The sequence below is a fragment of the Mustelus asterias genome, chromosome 3, assembly GCF_964213995.1.
Source record: "Mustelus asterias chromosome 3, sMusAst1.hap1.1, whole genome shotgun sequence".
Lineage (NCBI taxonomy): Eukaryota > Metazoa > Chordata > Chondrichthyes > Carcharhiniformes > Triakidae > Mustelus > Mustelus asterias.
In genome coordinates, this window is record NC_135803.1 from 107,339,353 (window position 1) to 107,357,248 (window position 17,896).

Sequence of the window (17,896 nt, forward strand, 5' to 3'; positions counted from 1 at the left end):
TAGAGTTATGAGCAGTGCTTATATGGAACAAATTAACTCAGTCACAAGCCATCGTTAGACCATCCACCCAGACAATAAGGTCCCGGTTTGAACTTGACTTGTCTGGCGGGAATGGGGCAGGCTCAGGTCAAGCAACTGTGTTACACTTTGCTCCAATTTATTCCACATTACCGAGTGCTGCAGGCCAATCAGAACATGCTCATTTATAAGCAGTTTGATGCTTTTTATTGACCAGGGTGTTGACTCATTATAGATGAGACAGTGCAAGTGATATAAATGGACCATTTGCGGATGTTTTTATTCTTAAGAATGGGTGGGTCACGGGGAGGACAGAATGTTGAAAATCGAAAATAGGAACCTAGCTACCTTGATCCCAGCCTAACTTTAACAGGATGAGGCGAGAGCAACCAATCACCTGTCAGGAGATTGCCGGTTGTAATGATGGAGGATACAGGCTTCTATTTTTAAGAGTTCCCATTCTGAACTCATGTTGGCTGGGTTTACTGGGCTCCAGGAAATCAGGCAGGTAAAAGGAGGTGAGAACGTTGCTTGTGCACCAGAGGGAGCCAGAATATTTCCTCTAGACCCAACAAGCATATCTCTGAACATCCCCCAGCTCCCCAATCCACCCTTCTCACTAACAACCCCATCACCAAACTCCTCTGTGATCTCTGACTTTCCCCAATCGCTCTTATTCCGATCTATGGCCAGTCTCTGCTATTCTCTAGTTGATTCCTATTATCTTTGAGCTGCCTTCTTCTTCTCACTCTTGACTGTGCCAATCGTACCTCACATGTAATCTCCATCCACAGCAACTACAAAAGGCACTTACCTGATTCTTGGCTGTGACCTTTTTCTATGGAACTTCTCCACCCAATAGGCAGCAAAGCCTAACTGACCTTTGGACAGAGAATCACACACACGCACCATGGGTTTGAACCTCAATGACATTTGGGATTATAACCTCTCCCCCTGCTCTCAGATCCCCACCCTCGTGAACATCAGGCCCATTGTGACCTCGTGCACCCGACTGCTTAAACAAAGTACATCTATCAAAGAAGTTGGCTTCTTATTTTTTTATGTACTGAAGAAAATACAAAGTCACAGATTTAAAATAATTGGGAAAAGGAATAAAAGCGACATGAGGAAAAACTTTCTGATGCAGCGAGTGATTGGGGTTTGCAATGCACTGCCAGAGAGTTTGGTGGAGGTAGCATTCATTTGAGGCATTCACGAAGGAATGAGACTGCTTTCTGAACAAAAGGGGAATGTGCAGGGCCAGGGGAATAAAATGGAGAGAGGTATGAAATGAGATGAATTGTTCCCTTGGAGAGCCAGTGCGCACAGACTGGCTTCATGGACTCCTTCTGCACTGTAACAATTCTGTAATTAATACCAGCAAATACTTTTTAAATCATTCCCTTTTGCAGTGGTGCATTACATATGTTAAGAGGCTGAATGTATTGCGATGATGTTGCGGGGACTTGGATCATGCTATTTTGTTGGTAATGGCAGCCTCTTTAGCTTCCTTCTAGATTTAATAAACTTTGATCTTCATCCCACAAGACAATCTCATCAGTTTGAAATTGCAACCACAGAATGCTGGAACCAACTGAGTCGACTTAATCGAGTGAAAACAATAGCTGCATCACTGCTTTCAGCCGAGCTTTTCTCTGGATGGAAGTACCCACCGAGTTAATAGCAGTTGCTGAAAACCAATCAGCTTCAATAAGGAGCTGAAAAACGTTCATCCTCACATCACATGTACATTTAGCAAACTATGAAAAAGCATTGTGAGTTCCAACTGTTAGAATCAGTTGGGGTTCCCAGTAATCACTGACAGCCGCAAATAATATCGAGCAATGATAATAGGTAGTGGGTAGCTGTTAAATGAGCATATGCTCTATGCTATATTAAAAGAGATGGTTTTACACAAAGGAACAGGAACAATAGTTAATATAGTTTTATGAGGATAGAAGGGTAAGGAAATACAGGCCTATTGTACAGATGGTGAACAATGCTGAATAACAGAAGAGGCGGCCTGTGAATACTGGCTCACCATTAAATAGAAAGAAGCTGAAGACAGACCAGGGCAATGGTTTACGTAATGAAGCCGTGACTTAGAAAGGCTGACTGTTCATTGCCGGGTTTGTTTTCCTGTTTATGATTGCATGCACATAAACTGACAAATCTACAAGGGCACTAATTTATATTCTGGATGTCACTACTAAGCTTCCAAGAACACTGGGGCACAAATGTACATTATTCCTAGACTCTGGCAGACACTGACTCAGACATGTATCACAACCAAACGATACCAATGTGTATAATCACACACACACACACACATCCTCGCGCATACACACATACACACACAACATGCACACAAGCAAACACACACACATGCACACATACTCACACGTACACACACACATGCGCACGCATGCAGACACATGTACACACACTCACTCACACACATACGCATGCACACATACGCATGCACACATACGCATGCACACACACATACGCATGCACACACACATACGCATGCACATACGCACACCATCAGATTAAGAACACCGAGCAAGGTGGAGTGGGCTGTCCCCAAATAGGACACGGGGACCAGAATTAATCCGTGACTGTTCAAGGCAACGTCGTATTGCCTGCCAATTACAATGATTGTGGGCATGCTGCATCTCAGCACGGCGCCCAATTTAATTTGAAGCTAGCATCACTTAAAGCCAGCCTACATTTATTAAAGGTGAACTGCATTCTGGCTGGATGTCAAAACCCGGCTGATGATATATGCGAGGGTGCCCCAATCTGGAACAGTGGTTCATGGTGGTGTATAATTTTGTTTACAAGAATGGTATAAGGAGTCATGTGCAAGGCTCAGAGAGAACAATAACCAGCCCAGTCATAGTACAACACTTATTAAAGACTATTTACTACAGTAAAGAAAAGGCACATACACACAAACAGGATTAGAATGAGCTAAGAAAGTTACGTATAGCAACCACTAAACACAGCTACACAGTTTAGGTAGAAATGACCCTTTTTGACCCAAAGTATATTTATGAAATCTGAACTCTTTTAGAACTTCCCTTTTCCCCAAAAAAATCCAATTCAATACGTCTATAAGTAAAGGCCAGCTTATAGGTACCACAATGTATATGATTGAGGAGCTTTGCTGGGGAATGTCTCTTCTTGGCTCTGTGAAGAGATGTGTTTTAATTGCCTCCACAAAGGTTTCTGCACTCTTGCTTCTGGTCTGCTAGCTAGAACCAGCTTGCAAGCTGCTAGATGGAAACTGCCTCCCTGCTTCCACAAAAGGTTGGCAATTATACTATTTTTCCCTTTGATGGTTTTCTCTGTGTAGTGATAGTGGAGTCAGACACTTTAGGAACATTTAAGCGGTTATTGGATAGGCACATGGAGCACACCAGGATGATAGGGAGTGGGATAGCTTGATCTTGGTTTCAGATAAAGCTCGGCACAACATCGTGGGCCGAAGGGCCTGTTCTGTGCTGTACTGTTCTATGTTCTATGTTCTATTTGCTGTCCATCCTCTCAGCTTATGTGGTTCTAAAGGATTAAAATATGTATGCCTTCCCTTGATGGTTCAATTGTCTATCTGAGATGTTTCCTATTAGCATGACAATGTAGTCTTTTGGTCTGTCTGTAAACTACTAATCTCATCACTGAGAGACTCACATCTTGTGAAATAATTTTTGAAATGCTTCTGAATTGTTGTTTGGCCACATTTTTGGTATTGTCTGCAACTAGGCACAGTCATGACACTGGAGCAGGGCTGAAATGCTTGTCGACTTAAAGAGAAGGAAAAATGAAAAATGGCACAGCAGGTCCGAGAGCGTGCCCTAAGTTTCTCTGATGCAATGCTGGAGGCCAGATTGCAGAAGGTGCACAGGAAGAGAGAGATCCTCTTCCTTTGATGGCCTTGCTGATGGCTCTCCATGGAGATAACAAGAAGGCAGTGGGTTCAGGTAGCCTTTGCAGTCAATGTCAGTAGACTAGCCCCGAGGACCTGACTGCAGTGCAAGAAGCCCATACGTGATTGGTCAAGGTCAATGAATGTGGCTCTGTATTCCAATTGCACTACCTGCCTCACACACCGCTCAATGCACCATAGCCCCTTCACTCCGTCAACAACCACTCAAACCTTACTTCACTTCATCCTCACGCACTTTGTGCTGCTGCAAGTCTCTCACTCACATCTTACAGCTTATACACACTACCAGCTATCCAGCTATGGCAGTCACATCACCCAAACGCATTGCAGCACAATCACTGACAGACTTACCTCTCTCTTGCCAGATAAGCTGTCCCATAAATGAAGATAACAGCACCTAACAATCAGGGAACAGGTAGGGTTGCATGTTGCATTCCCCAATAGAAGAAAGAGTGCTGGACCTTGTTGGACCGGTCAGCTTTTAGCCTCATTCATTTTCCCAGTACCTTTTCTCTAGTGATTGTGATTTTTTTTAAGTTCCTCCATTTTTCCTCTTGATTTTGTATTATCCTTGGCATGTGTCTTGTTCCTTTGCACAAGCATAATGCACGCACTAACGCCTCCATCAAGATGGCGTCTGGTACAAGCAGTGAATGAAGTAACTGGATGTGACATCAAAGCATTTTGGTTTGAAAAGAGGATCTCCCAATTTTATCGAACCGAATTGCACACACGCGTGAACACACGCATGCACATACCCATTATTAGTGTACTAACTTGTACACCATCACTAAATCACCGGGTTTATGAATAGAGAGTGCAATTCAAATTCAGTGAGGTGAACACAAGGGTAGTAATGTGTTTTACTGCTGACACTGTTCTTCAGTAATACCTATATAAATTTAAAACTATGCAGCATGTGATAGAAACTGTTGACAGAACAACATTAATCCTGCCAAGTACAGAACTGTGGTATGTTGCAATTTAAAAAAAAGATTCAAGTAACATTTTAAACAGCCATTAAACATCCATCTTAAAACTAGTAAAAAAATGAAGTCATTCTCTTATTAAAATTACTGATTAGATAAGCCACATTACAAGTTGGCAACAAGTAGAGAGAAATCAGCAGAGCATCTTCCAAAAAAATGAAGAATGCTGGAATCTGAGAGACCTCTGATCCACATTTTGAATGGAAATATTTAACCATGATTCTCTTTGACATTATGGCATGTGGAATGTAGGCGTCACTGGACATAATTGCCCTTGAGAAGGTGATAATGAGCCACCTTCTTGAAATGCAGCAGTCCATCTGGTGCAGGTACACCTACAGTGCTGTTGGGAAGAGAGTTTCAGAATATTGATCCAGTGACAGTGAAGGAACACTGATATAGATCCAAGTCAAGATCTATATACTATCTAAGTAGTTTGGAGGGGAACTTGCAGGTGGTGGTGTTGCCCTGCGTACCAATGTTGTATTTCAGAAATTTTCCCTACAGACCTGAACAAATACTGCTACAGAGGTTGTGACTGGAACAAATTAAGCTCCAGATTTTTATGCTGTGTTACAGATCATTTCCTGTGCTCTTGTAGTTGCTTTCATTGTAATTTTGAAAACCTTCCACTTTATCCCTTGAGGCACACAGCATATCTCAAGTTCTGATGGCAGAAGCAATGTTCTTATTTCACCTGTTGGGAGGGAGGTCCTGAGGATGTGACAGATACTATATAAATGTGAGTCTTTCTTTCTTCTGTCTTATGAATAGGTCCAGTAAGAAGTTTAACAACACCAGGTTAAAGTCCAACAGGTTTATTTGGTAGCAAAAGCCACACAAGCTTTCGAGGCTCTGAGCCCCTTCTTCACCTGTTCTCACCTGAAGAAGGGGCTCAGAGCCTCGAAAGCTTGTGTGGCTTTTGCTACCAAATAAACCTGTTGGACTTTAACCTGGTGTTGTTAAACTTCTTACTGTGTTTACCCCAGTCCAACGCCGGCATCTCCACATTATGAATAGGTCCCCAGCTGGAGAGCCATATGGCAGGGCACGCTGCTTGAAAGGTGGGATTTGTTCAAAGATACATTATGGAATGCTTCAGATGTGGTGAAAAAATAGGAGAACTAATTGGATTGTATTCATTCAGTCGTTTCATTGTGAAAGTCATGTGGGAAATTATATACTAATATAATATATACTTGATCAACTCTCACATGATTTTTAAAATGTGCCTTTAATTCATTGTCAACACAGAATTTCCACAATAACTGGCCAGTATTTTTGTTCCTAATGCATTCAAGACCACATTTGGTTGGATGCTACACATCAGTTTCACTGAGAGAGGTAGAAGATATGTTGGCACAGTGGTTAGCATTGCTGCCTCACAGCGCCAGGGATCTCAGTTCGATTCTGGCCTTGGGTGACTGTTTGGAGTTAACATGTTCGTGGGTTTCCTTCGGGTGATCCGGTTTCCTCCCACAGTTGAAAGGTATGCAGGTTAGGTGTATTGGCCACGGTAAATTGCCCTTTAGTGTCAGGGGGATTAGCAGACTAAATATGTGAGGTTGTCTGGATAGGACCTGAATGGGATTGTTGTCAGGGTAGGTTCGATAGGCAGAATGGCCTCCTTCTGAACTGTAGGGATTCTACGGGGGGAATTTGACCATTTTGAGTCTAAGTGCCGAATCCGGGCGTCAAATAGATCCGCGCCTGGAATCCTCTTTGCAGTGCGCCCATATGCGTTTTGCTGGCTCCGGCCCGATCCGCGCTCTGGGCGGGGCTTAGCGCTGGCGGACCGATCGGAGCTCTGAACTGCACATGCGCAGTTCGAAAAAAATCTGACAGAGCGCGCCCGGGCGCGAAAAGAAAATCAGAAAGCGGCTCTCTGACGATCATCCTCTGGTTGGGGGAGGGGAGAGTGGCGGGGGGGGGGGGTTGTGACCGATCATCCCGGGGGGGGGGGGGGGGGGGAGGGGGGTGTGACGTATCATCCCCTGGGTGGGGGGGGGAGGGGGTGTGACGGATCATCCCCTGGGGGTGGGAGGGGAGGGGGTGTGACGTCTCATCCTCTGGTCGGCGGGGGGGGGGGGGGGGGGGTCGGCTGCCAGTCTGCGTCCGATCCCTCCTCCCGGAGTGGACGTGCGGCCATGCCATCCCACAAAACCTTCAGGATGAAGCGATTCCTCACTAAGAAGATGAAGCAGAACCGGCCGATTCCACAGTGGATCCGCATGAAAACCGGTTACAAGATCAGTACAAGTCCAAGAGGAGACATTGGAGAAGGACCAAGCTGGGCCTGTAAAGGGATACACCATCACTGGTACACTACCAGCCACAGATTACTCTGCCCTGCAGGGGCAAGAGAGCGGGAGTGATGGCTGTGGCTGGTAGTGTACCAGTGATGGTGTATCCCTTTACAGGCCCAGCTTGGTCCTTCTCCAGTGTCTCCTCTTGGACTTGTACTGATCTTGTAGCCGGTTTTCATGCGGATCCACTGTGGAATCGGCCGGTTCTGCTTCATCTTCTTAGCGAGGAATCGCTTCATCCTGAAGGTTTTGTGGGATGGCATGGCTGCACGTCCACTCCGGGAGGAGGGATCGGCCGCAGACTGGCAGCCGATCCCCCCCGCCCCGACCAGAGGATGAGACATCACACCCCCTCCCCGCTCTTCAGAGGCTGCAGCGGCGACTTCAGACTTTTATTTTGCAGGTCGGTTACAGCGCGGACGCGGATCGGGCCAGAAGACGGTAAAGTGGGATTTGGCAGTAGAGTTGGGCGCGCGGTTCATTGAGTCGATTTAAATGCATGCTAATGCATTTAATTTGTTGGGCCGCCCGATTCGGGCGAGGGTTGGACCCGTGCCTGAATCGGGTGTCCGTAAAGGCGAGATCTGCTCGGATTCTGGTGCAGATTGCGGTATAGGCCCGCGCCCAACATTACCGCGATTTTGCACCCGAAAACGGGCACGAAGTTTTGGTAAAATCAGGCCCTATGATTCTATGAAATGCAGAGTGCAATCCTGTTCTGAGACAAGAGTTAGGACACATTGCTGGGCTGCTGTGGAAGTGCCTCCCATTTATGCTACTCTTAGCAAATGCTCAAACTGGAAAGGCTAAGGCTTCCATCTCTATACACCCATGCCCAATGTCTAAAGTGAAAAGACAAAGGAAAAGGTAAAATAGGTGGGGGTGTGGGGAATGGAGGAGGCAATTTTACTCTGCACTGACCCCAGGCAATAAATTGGTGGAGCAGATGAATGTTTTTCTCATAAAATCCACTGAGATTTTCAGATTCATTGATTCAACGGAAACAAAAGATGAGTCATTTTTATAATTTGCTGTCAATCTGCTCCAACCATTATCATGCAATCAGTGGAGTTAAAGATGACCCCACGCACTGCAATACAACACGTGCACAAGACAAAACTGAAAGCATGATTTAGCATTCTGCAAAGAGCTCATTGAGCAGATGACATTTTAAAAGATCAGCTTGAGCAATCAAAGACAGCCAGGTGGCCAAGCGCAAACATCAGATCCACGCAGCCACGGAAAGAGTTATTAATCAATGAACACACTACGGGTGTCCTGAAGCATCATTTCAGACCAGTGGGCAGCTGAGGGATTATTCTGAATATTGCTGAAAAGGGAGTTGTCAAAGCTTTTCATCTTGTGTTCATCGGGCCAAACACAAGAATGCCAAATTTTAAACAATCACAAGAAATTGAGAAAAGGCTGCTGACAGGTTGACAGTCATTTCTGATTTGTCAAGGCGCAGTCATGGAGAAAGCAACAGGGAACAATAGGCTCCCCATGCTTGCAGGTATTTTTTTTTTAAAAGGCCCAAAGGTTGAAGATATTCCTTTTGTTTGTAGAGAATGGGTCCTTATGTATGAGTGTGGGCGGCAGGGTGGCACAGTCATTAGCACTGCTGCCTCACAGCGCCAGGGACCTGGTTTCACTTCTGGCGTCGGGCCACTCTCTGTGTGGAGTTTGCACATTCTCCCCGTGTCTGCGTGGGTTTCCTCCCACACTCCAAAGACGTGCAGGTTACATTGATTGGCCATGCCAAATTTCTCTCTCGTGTCAGGGGGATTAGCAGGATAAATACGTGGGACTAAGGGGATAGGGCCTGGGTGGGATTGTTGTCAGTGCAGGCTCGATGGGCCGAATGGCCCCCTCCTGTACTGTATTCTATGATTCTCATGATTGATGAATGTATGTCACTTCTAACGAATGTAAATGAGCCATGTTACAAGTTCAACTAATTATCATATTTGTTGTTGATATAACTATTAGTGCATTCAGGATTGTACAGCAGGTGCTGCCCAAACACAGAATCACACCTAAAAGTAGAGATTTTGTTTGGGGTTTTGAAAGCATAGGCTAGAGAAGTACAGTGCGCACCCTGCTAATTACAAACACCCTAGGGAAATTGTTGTTTGATTTGATCAGCCATTGTTGGAATACAAAGAACAATAAAAGTGCAACACAGGGCCAGACCCTTCGGCCCTCCAAGCCCTAACTAAAACAAAACCTTCTGCCCTCACTCGGTCCATATCCCTCTGTTCCCTTCCCATTCATGTACCCATCCAGATGCCTCTTAAATGTTACTAATGTGCCTGCTTCTACCACCTCCTCTGGCAGTGGAATCCAGGTATTCACCCGACTCTGTGAGAAAAACTTCCCTTGCACATCCCCTTTAAACTTTCCCCCTCTCACCTTGAACCTGTGCCCCCTTGTAATTGACATTTCCCCCTGGAAAAAAGCCTCTGACTATCCATCATGTCTATGCCTCTCATAATTTTGTAGACCTCTATCAGGTCTCCCCTTAGCCTTCGTCTTTCCAGTGAAAACAATCCTACTTTATTTAATCACTCCTCATAGTCAACACCCTCGAGACCAGCAACATCCTGGTGAACTTTCTTTGCATTCTCTCCAAAGCTTTCATGTCCTTCTGGTATCGTGGCAACCAGAACTGCACCCAATACTTCAAATGCAGCCAAACCAAGGCTTTATATAGCTGCAGCATGATTTGCCAACTCTTGTACTCAGTGCCCCAGCCAATGAAGGCACGCATCCCATATGCCTTCTTAATCACTTTGGCCTTCTACGTTACCAAGGTGAATGTCTACTTGCACCAACACTGAAATTGATGCATAATGTACCTTAATTGTGTCATAAACATAATATATTTTTGAACAGAAATGGTGCATTCTATTAGTGGAGAACACCACTCACACCACTGCTGCATAGCCACTACATGAAATAGCTTGCTTAATCTGTGTTCAAATTTTCGAGATACCTTGGGGGTATTCTTACCAGAAGAATTATAAGTGCTGACGAGTGTGAAAATGGGAGAGTTTCAAATCCTTTTTTTCAGTGAGGCCATAAATGAAATCTTATGAAACGTAATGCAGAGAATGATGTACAATGTGATTCCCAACAGGAGGGGGCGGAGCTCAAACTCATTGGAAAGCCAGCTGCTTTACTAGAGGGCGTAATTGCGCATGCGTAGATCTGTTCTGTGCAACAGAATAGAGCGATCTGTCAGTCACCCACACACCTCCCCCCCACCCCCCGGATATCACCCACTCCCACCACATCTGATTGCTGGCCTCCGAGGCCAATTGGCCCCCCACCCTCTGGATATTGGTCCCCACTCCCGGCTGAACACCCTCAAATTATGGCCCAGTCAATCACGCTCTGGCCGATTGCTGATTGCAGAGTGCGCAGCCTTCACCCCCGCCCCCCCAGGCCGATCATCCATTGTAGAGTGCACAGCCTGCCCACCTCCCTTAAGCCCTACTCCCATCATGGCCCTGCCCCTCCCCTTAGGCCACGCCCCCATTATGGCCCACTGTTTGGCACCTCCTGGTATTCGGTGGGCCATGCCAGGCTGGCAATGCCAGGGTGTCCCTGCCCAAGGGGCAAAATCCTCTCCTGCCCCTGACCACCCAGGGTCCTCAATGGCTTCTGGTCCTCCCGGCGAGGACATCACATCAAGTCTCCGTTGTGGCGACCATATGTAATCCTCGCCAGTGAGGACTTTCACCGGTGAGGACGTTAAGGCAAGTGAGCCTGGACAATTGAGCCCCAGGCACGCTAATAATATTTAAATAATGATTCAAATGGATTTAAATATTAAAATCAGCTTTACGTCCTTCCTGGGCATAAGACTGATCACGCCAGAAATCTGGGTCCGGAAAGATTGCGAGAGGTGAGAAACCGAGTATGAACCCAATTTTCTAATCCTCGCATCCTCTTACCAGCTTTCCCTGCCCACCAACCAGCAGGATGAGCCAGCAAGATCACCTCTTTTGCCTTTCCAGGGTAATTTGAGGGCAATCAGCACTTTTTAAGCATTGAAATGGTGGCCTTGATCCCATTTGCAAGTTTGCACATTCAAACAGGTCATGTTTGCAAAACCTGAAACAAAATAACTACTGTTCGCTGTGATTTTGCAATTGGGCAGCACTTGCTGAACAATCTTGAGTCTGCTAATAGTTACACCAACAATCAATTTAAGATAATCGGTTGAGCTTGCAACACGGGTCATTTACACATGTTAGAGGTGACATACATCCATGTACAGGAACCTACCCATTCACTGCAAACAAAAGGAAAATGTTCAAGGCATGGGTATTTTTTAAATTACCTGTGGGCATGGGGAGCCTATAGTTCCCTGTTGTTTTTTCCATGGAAACACCTTGATTGATCAGAATCAACCTGTTAATTGATCAGCACCCTTTTCTTCTGCAGTTTAAACTGTTGTGATCATTTGAAATTTGGCATTCTTATGTTTGTCCTGATAAATACTGGACATAAAGCTTTGGAAACATATCCTCTTTCAAATTCTGTACTATTTTGATGCACTGGCTCCATGGTGAGTTTTTCGGCAAGAAGAAAAATCTGCACGCAGTACTGCAGGTATAGCTCATCAAGATCCTTTATAATTATTGTAAGTCTTATTTACTCTTATGTCTTTTAAAAAATATATATTAGCAAGCCATTTGCTTTCCTAATTTATTGCCCTGCCTATTAATCTTTGTGTACAAAGGCACCCAGGTCATTATGAATACTAATATATTCCTCATCTTTTCTACTTAACCTACCAAAGTGGATAACTACACACTTCCCAGCCTAATATTCCATTTGCCGTGTTTTGGCCCACTCACTTAACCTGTTTATAGCCCTTTTCAACCTCTTTGCATCTTCCTTACAGTTTACTTCCCCACATATATGTATTGGATGTGTTACACTAGTGCCCTCATTTAAGTCATTGACATAGATTGTAAATAGCTGAGACCCAAGCACTGACCCTTGCCGTACTCTGCTAGTTGCAGCTTGCCAACCTGAAAATGCTTGGTTTACTCCTACTCTTTTCAGTCCATTAATCAATTCTCAATCCATTGTAATATATTACTCCCAATCACATGAGCCCTAATGTTGTGTGATAGCCTCTTGTGCGATAGCTTACTGAACTCTTCTTTACAATCCAAACACTACAGCCACTGGTTTTCCCGGATTTACCCCACTAATTGCGCCCTCAAAAATGTTTTAACAGATTTGTCAAAAATGATTTATCTTTCAGAAACCTGTGTTAGATTTGCATAACCATATTATGATTTTCTAAGCGCTCTGTTCCCAATAATACATTCTACCATTTTCCCGACTACTGGTGTCAGGCTAACTGAACTGTTATTTCCTGTTTTTCTCTTTTCCTCCTTTCTTGAAGAGCAAGGCAATGTTCGACAACTGAGTGAATTCCGAGTGAATTTTTGAAGATCAAATCCAATGCATGCACTATCTCTGTAGACACATCTGTGGAAATGCAGTAGGCCGGCAGGCTCGGGAGATTTGTTGACATTCAGTCCCATCGTTTCTCCACTGTCAACTCTTTACTCATTCTAATTTCTCTAAATCCTTCGTCTTTGCTGGACACTTGGTCCCCAGAATATATTTTTGTCTTCTAACTTGAGGAAAGAAACAACGGGCCCAATTTTACCATCAGGTTGCGCCCGCTTTTGGGCGCGTAAACTTGATAAAATCGGGCGTGAGGTGAGTAGCGTGATCCGCACCTGCCTTCGCACCAGTTCCCTCTTTACTGAAAATGGCCGTGATCAGGTCCGCGACTGAAATGGGCGCGACGGCCATTTAAATGTATTTGCATGCATTTAAATTGACTTAATGGGCTGCACGCTCAACCTTACTGACACTTCCCCCTTTACCACTGCGTTCGCCCATCCAGAATCGGCGCGAAACAGACATGCTCCACAAAAGTCCGATTCCGTCGCTCCAGTTAGGGAGGAGGTAAGTGCCGAGCGTCCGATGGCTCTCTGCTTGAGATCGGTGTGGAGGAGCGGAGGGGGGGTCCACTGCCACTCTGCCTGAGATCAGTAGGGGGAAGGGGTGTCTGCTACCACTCTGCCTGAGATTGGTGGGGGGGAAGGAGGAAGGTGCCTGTGATCAGTTTAGGTGACGGAGGGGGTGGGGGATAAGGGGGTTAGCAATGTTGTGGGGGTCAGGGGGAGGCATTATCTGGCCCAGGATCGATGTGGAGATGCTGGTGTTGGACTGGGGTAAACACAGTAAGAAGTTTAACAACACCAGGTTAAAGTCCAACAGGTTTATTTGGTAGCAAAAGCCACACAAGCTTTCGGAGCGATTCGCGACACACGACAGCGCAGAGTCGCTGAGCAGAAACTGATAGCCAAGTTCCGCACACACGAGGACGGCCTCAACCGGGATATTGGGTTCATGTCACACTATTTGTAACCCCCATAGTTGCCTAGACCTGCAGAGTTTCACTGGCTGTCTTGTCTGGAGACAATACACACCTTTTTAGCCTGTCTTGATGCTCTCTCCACTCACATTGTTTTGTTTCTTAAAGACTTGATTAGTTGTAAGTATTCGCATTCCAACCATTATTCATGTAAATTGAGTTTGTGTCTTTATATACTCTGTTTGTGAACAGAATTCCCACTCACCTGAAGAAGGGGCTTAGAGCTCCGAAAGCTTGTGTGGCTTTTGCTACCAAATAAACCTGCTGGACTTTAACCTGGTGTTGTTAAACTTCTTACCAGGATCGATGTGGCAGGGGAGACGCATTCTATCATTTTTTTTTTCTGCGCATGCGCAGTTGGAGACGCCGATCGGAGCTGCAGGAATTTGGGTGCATTAAGTCCCACCCACAGGCTTGTGCAGCGTGATTCAGAGTTGCTGACATTTTTTCAGGCAGAGTGCATATGGGGGCGCCTGAGAATGGGTCTAAAAGTCGGATCTGAAACACTCCCAGTTTCAAGTCTGTCCAGCACTTAGAATCAAAATGGTAAAATAGGGCTCAAAGTGTTTGTTTTAAGTCATTAATTTCACATTATAATTTCTCCTACCTTTATCTCAAAGAGACACCTGTCCACAATCTCATCCTTTTTATATTCTAATAGAAATTTTTAACAATTTATTTCTCTGGCTGTTGCTAGTTTATTCTCACAGTCTCTTTTCTCTTTATCAGTTTCTTGGTCATCCTTTACAGTCCAAAACGCTCCCAATCCTCAAGCGTATTGCTTTTATTAGTAACGTTATTAAATTTAATCAAACACTATCTTTAACTACTCTTGCCAGCCACAGGAGAACAATATTTTCCATGAGTTTTTTATTCTTTAAATTAATGTATATCAATTGGAAATTATGAATTATTTATTTAAGTGCTTGCCATTGTGATACTTTAAATCTTTCAATCTAATCTTCCTTCGCCAACTCACTCTTCAATACCTACGTAATTGGCTTTGTTCAGATCTAACCTGCTCGTTCCACATTTAACAGAAGCAGTGGGTCGATTAGATCTCGTGCTAGAGTTCTTTTCTGCGATAAATCAAAATGGGTTTCTGGCATTTGTTTTTTAAAAATTTTTCTAGTTTAATTTGGGTGACATTTTGCATTCTTTCAATAGAAAATCTGAGGCATTTTGATGTAACGAGAGGTCTAATGAAAGGCTTCTTCCCAAGATCAAAGATTTGTCCAGCCCAACTATTGCAGTCAAAGTTGGTTAGTTTTGATAGAATCAATTCCAAGTTTAAGCATCAACTTTTCCTTTGAAGTAATAACATCTTTGATCCATTACATAACAGTTTTAATTCTCAGCACTATCTAGGATAAAACGGTTCACTTGATTAGCACCGCATCTACGGACGCTGCTCTGAGCAACACTACTGCTGCACTGTACCTGCTATGTGTACTGCCTGTAGGCTGCACTGTTGCAAGTTGTCAAGGCTTTTTTGATCTTACCTCCCAGGTCCATAACCTTCACCATCTAGGACAAGACGCAAGGGAACACTTTAGGTTTGCCTTCCAGACATGGGCATGGACATGTGCAGCATTGTATGCCACACGGACTGATTAGTCCTTCCTCCCTCTTCCCTTCTTCCAGCAGCTTGTCCTGCTCTCTGCTCATTCCCCCCTGTGTACAGTCCAAAGGGGATGCGAACTGCCGTACCTATGAGTGGAATTATGAGTATTAAGTGCCACAGCAGGTGTGGGAAATGGTGTTTTTCCTGTCGTTCATGCCAGATTTCAGCGCTATATTGTGCACTTCCAGGTGAATTAAGCATTTATCCAAATGAAAGTTGCTGGATCTCTGATGAACAGACCCTGATTCCCGCACCCCGATGTGACCTCATCACTTCCTCGGCCCAGAAGCCATAGTTAAGATATACCAGAGCACAGCCTCCTTCATAAGACACCCACAAGCCAAGCCCTCAACTCCCGGTCCAAGGGCAACTTGGATGAGAAACATAAGGACCGCACCTTTGAAGACCTGGTCCTCACCCATACCCTCCAATGGCGCAGACACACACATTTTGCTGAGACCTAGAGCAGGCTCGGGTTCACAATCTGGGGAGCACAGCACACAAGCTGGTCCACAGCAAGTTGAGGGAGGTAGGATATCATAGGTTGATGCACTCAGAGAACTCCTGGAGCCCAGGATGCTGCTGAGTCCCAGTCGGAGGATGATCTTCCGGACTTGATCGCAAATCAGTTGCTGGAGCTGCACTTACTGTCAAGGGAATATCAGGAAGGGATGTCAGCTGTAGTCCTCAGATTGAAACGAGGGATGGAAGAGTCCATTCATGTTCAGTCTGAAGTGATAGTGTTGGTATTGTGATTTTAGTGTGCCTTTAAGAGACTTTAAAAAAATCAAGCTCTCAGCCTTAGGTGATGTCATTGTTGGGAGGAGAAAAATAACTGTGTGTAGGTGAAAAGGGTTGTTTTTAGTTTCAGTTTGGAGCTGCAAGTTAGAGTTGGGTTTTAGAAGGGACAGCAAGCTAAGTGTTTTCCCTCTTTCCCTGCTGTTTTGAAAGTTCTGTTGGTTTTCCTGAAGGGTAAAAATCTATATTTCTTGGGGGCTGGACCAGAGTCTCTCTCATGCATTGGGAAGCTGTCTTGTCTTCAAATCGCTCTGAGTCTCAAGAGCATTAGATCGCATTAGAATTCAACGAATGGCTTTGATATCTGTATCAAGTGAGCATTAGTCTGTGCTGTGGTAAACCTATGAAAAGGGTCTTTTGTTGTCTATGGGGTTTGATTTGAATTGGAACACATTAGAGACATTCGTTAAGGGTTATACATTATAGTGGTTGTTTTGTTTCTTGTTTGTAATTGATAAAAGTTCTTGCTAATTTTCTGACTACACATGTTAACTCTATTCTTAAATAAACTTTGTTTGATAAAAACTCCCTCGTGGGTCTTTTGAATCACACCTGAAGTGAAACATCTCATGCTTATCCTAGCCAAATTCAAGATGCAAAACTTGTGATTCAAGCGGGCTTCTTAAAATACTTTGGAGTTTCTAACCTGAACCATAACACTATACCAATGCACCAAGGTCAACACTGGCAGGTTGGCAGCTGCCATGGAGACTTTGGTCCAGGACATCGGTCCTGCATTGCTGCAGGAGCAGCACTACCCCCCTCGCTGTAGCCCTTGATGATACCCATCAGTGGTCGTGCAAGAGAGGCACGGCAGTTTGATCTCACTCCAGCTGCCTCTTCTTCTCAAGGAGTCAGCCTGGGCATGCTGGGCACTATAGTGATGAGGATCATCAGGTACACCATCGAGTGCCATCAACTCAGGTGACTCTGGGAATGTCCATATTAGGAGCACATTGTGGCATAGATGTTAACCACCAATTTCCATAGAATACAACACATTTCCCATCTACTTTTCTGCATGCCTTCTCTTTATCATGAGCTGTGTCACTGCCAAACTGGAGTGCCACCATGGCTGTCAGGAGTGCTTTTGGAGCTGGGTGAACACAGGGAGTTGGGTGAAACAGGCAGCAGAGGCCACAAGGGAGAGTGCTGATTGGTAAGCAAGTGTTTACTCTTGATTCTCTGAAACTAGCAGTGAGTTTGGACTAAAAAACCCTAAATGTGACATTACAGGAGGGCTGTGGTTTGATTGGCTAACAAGGAGCTGTACTAAATTTGAAAACCCATTTAAATTATTGGTTAGACATTACGTTGAGATGAGGTAATAAGGAGATATATAATTTTTTTAAAAATTAACTTTAAAAAAATTTAAAACCCAAATTAAAAACTATTTAAATAAAATAGAGATGGAGGATCAGGTGATGTGTTGTTCATGCATGATGTGGGAGCTGGTGGACCCCATTGTGGTTCCCAGTTAGCATGTCTGTAGTAAGTGTTGGTTGCTTGAGGAACTCTGGCTCAGAGTGGATGAGCTGGACTCTGAGCTTCGGACGCTGCGACACATCAGGGAGGGGGAGAAATACCTGGACACTGTGTTCCAGGAGGCAGTCACACCCCTTAGCTAAAATACCTTGAATTCGGCCAGTGGTCAGGATGGTGTGGCTGCGAGTGAGGCAGGTAGAGGGATCCAGGAGGATTGCAGGAGACTCAGTCCCTGAACTTGTCCAACAG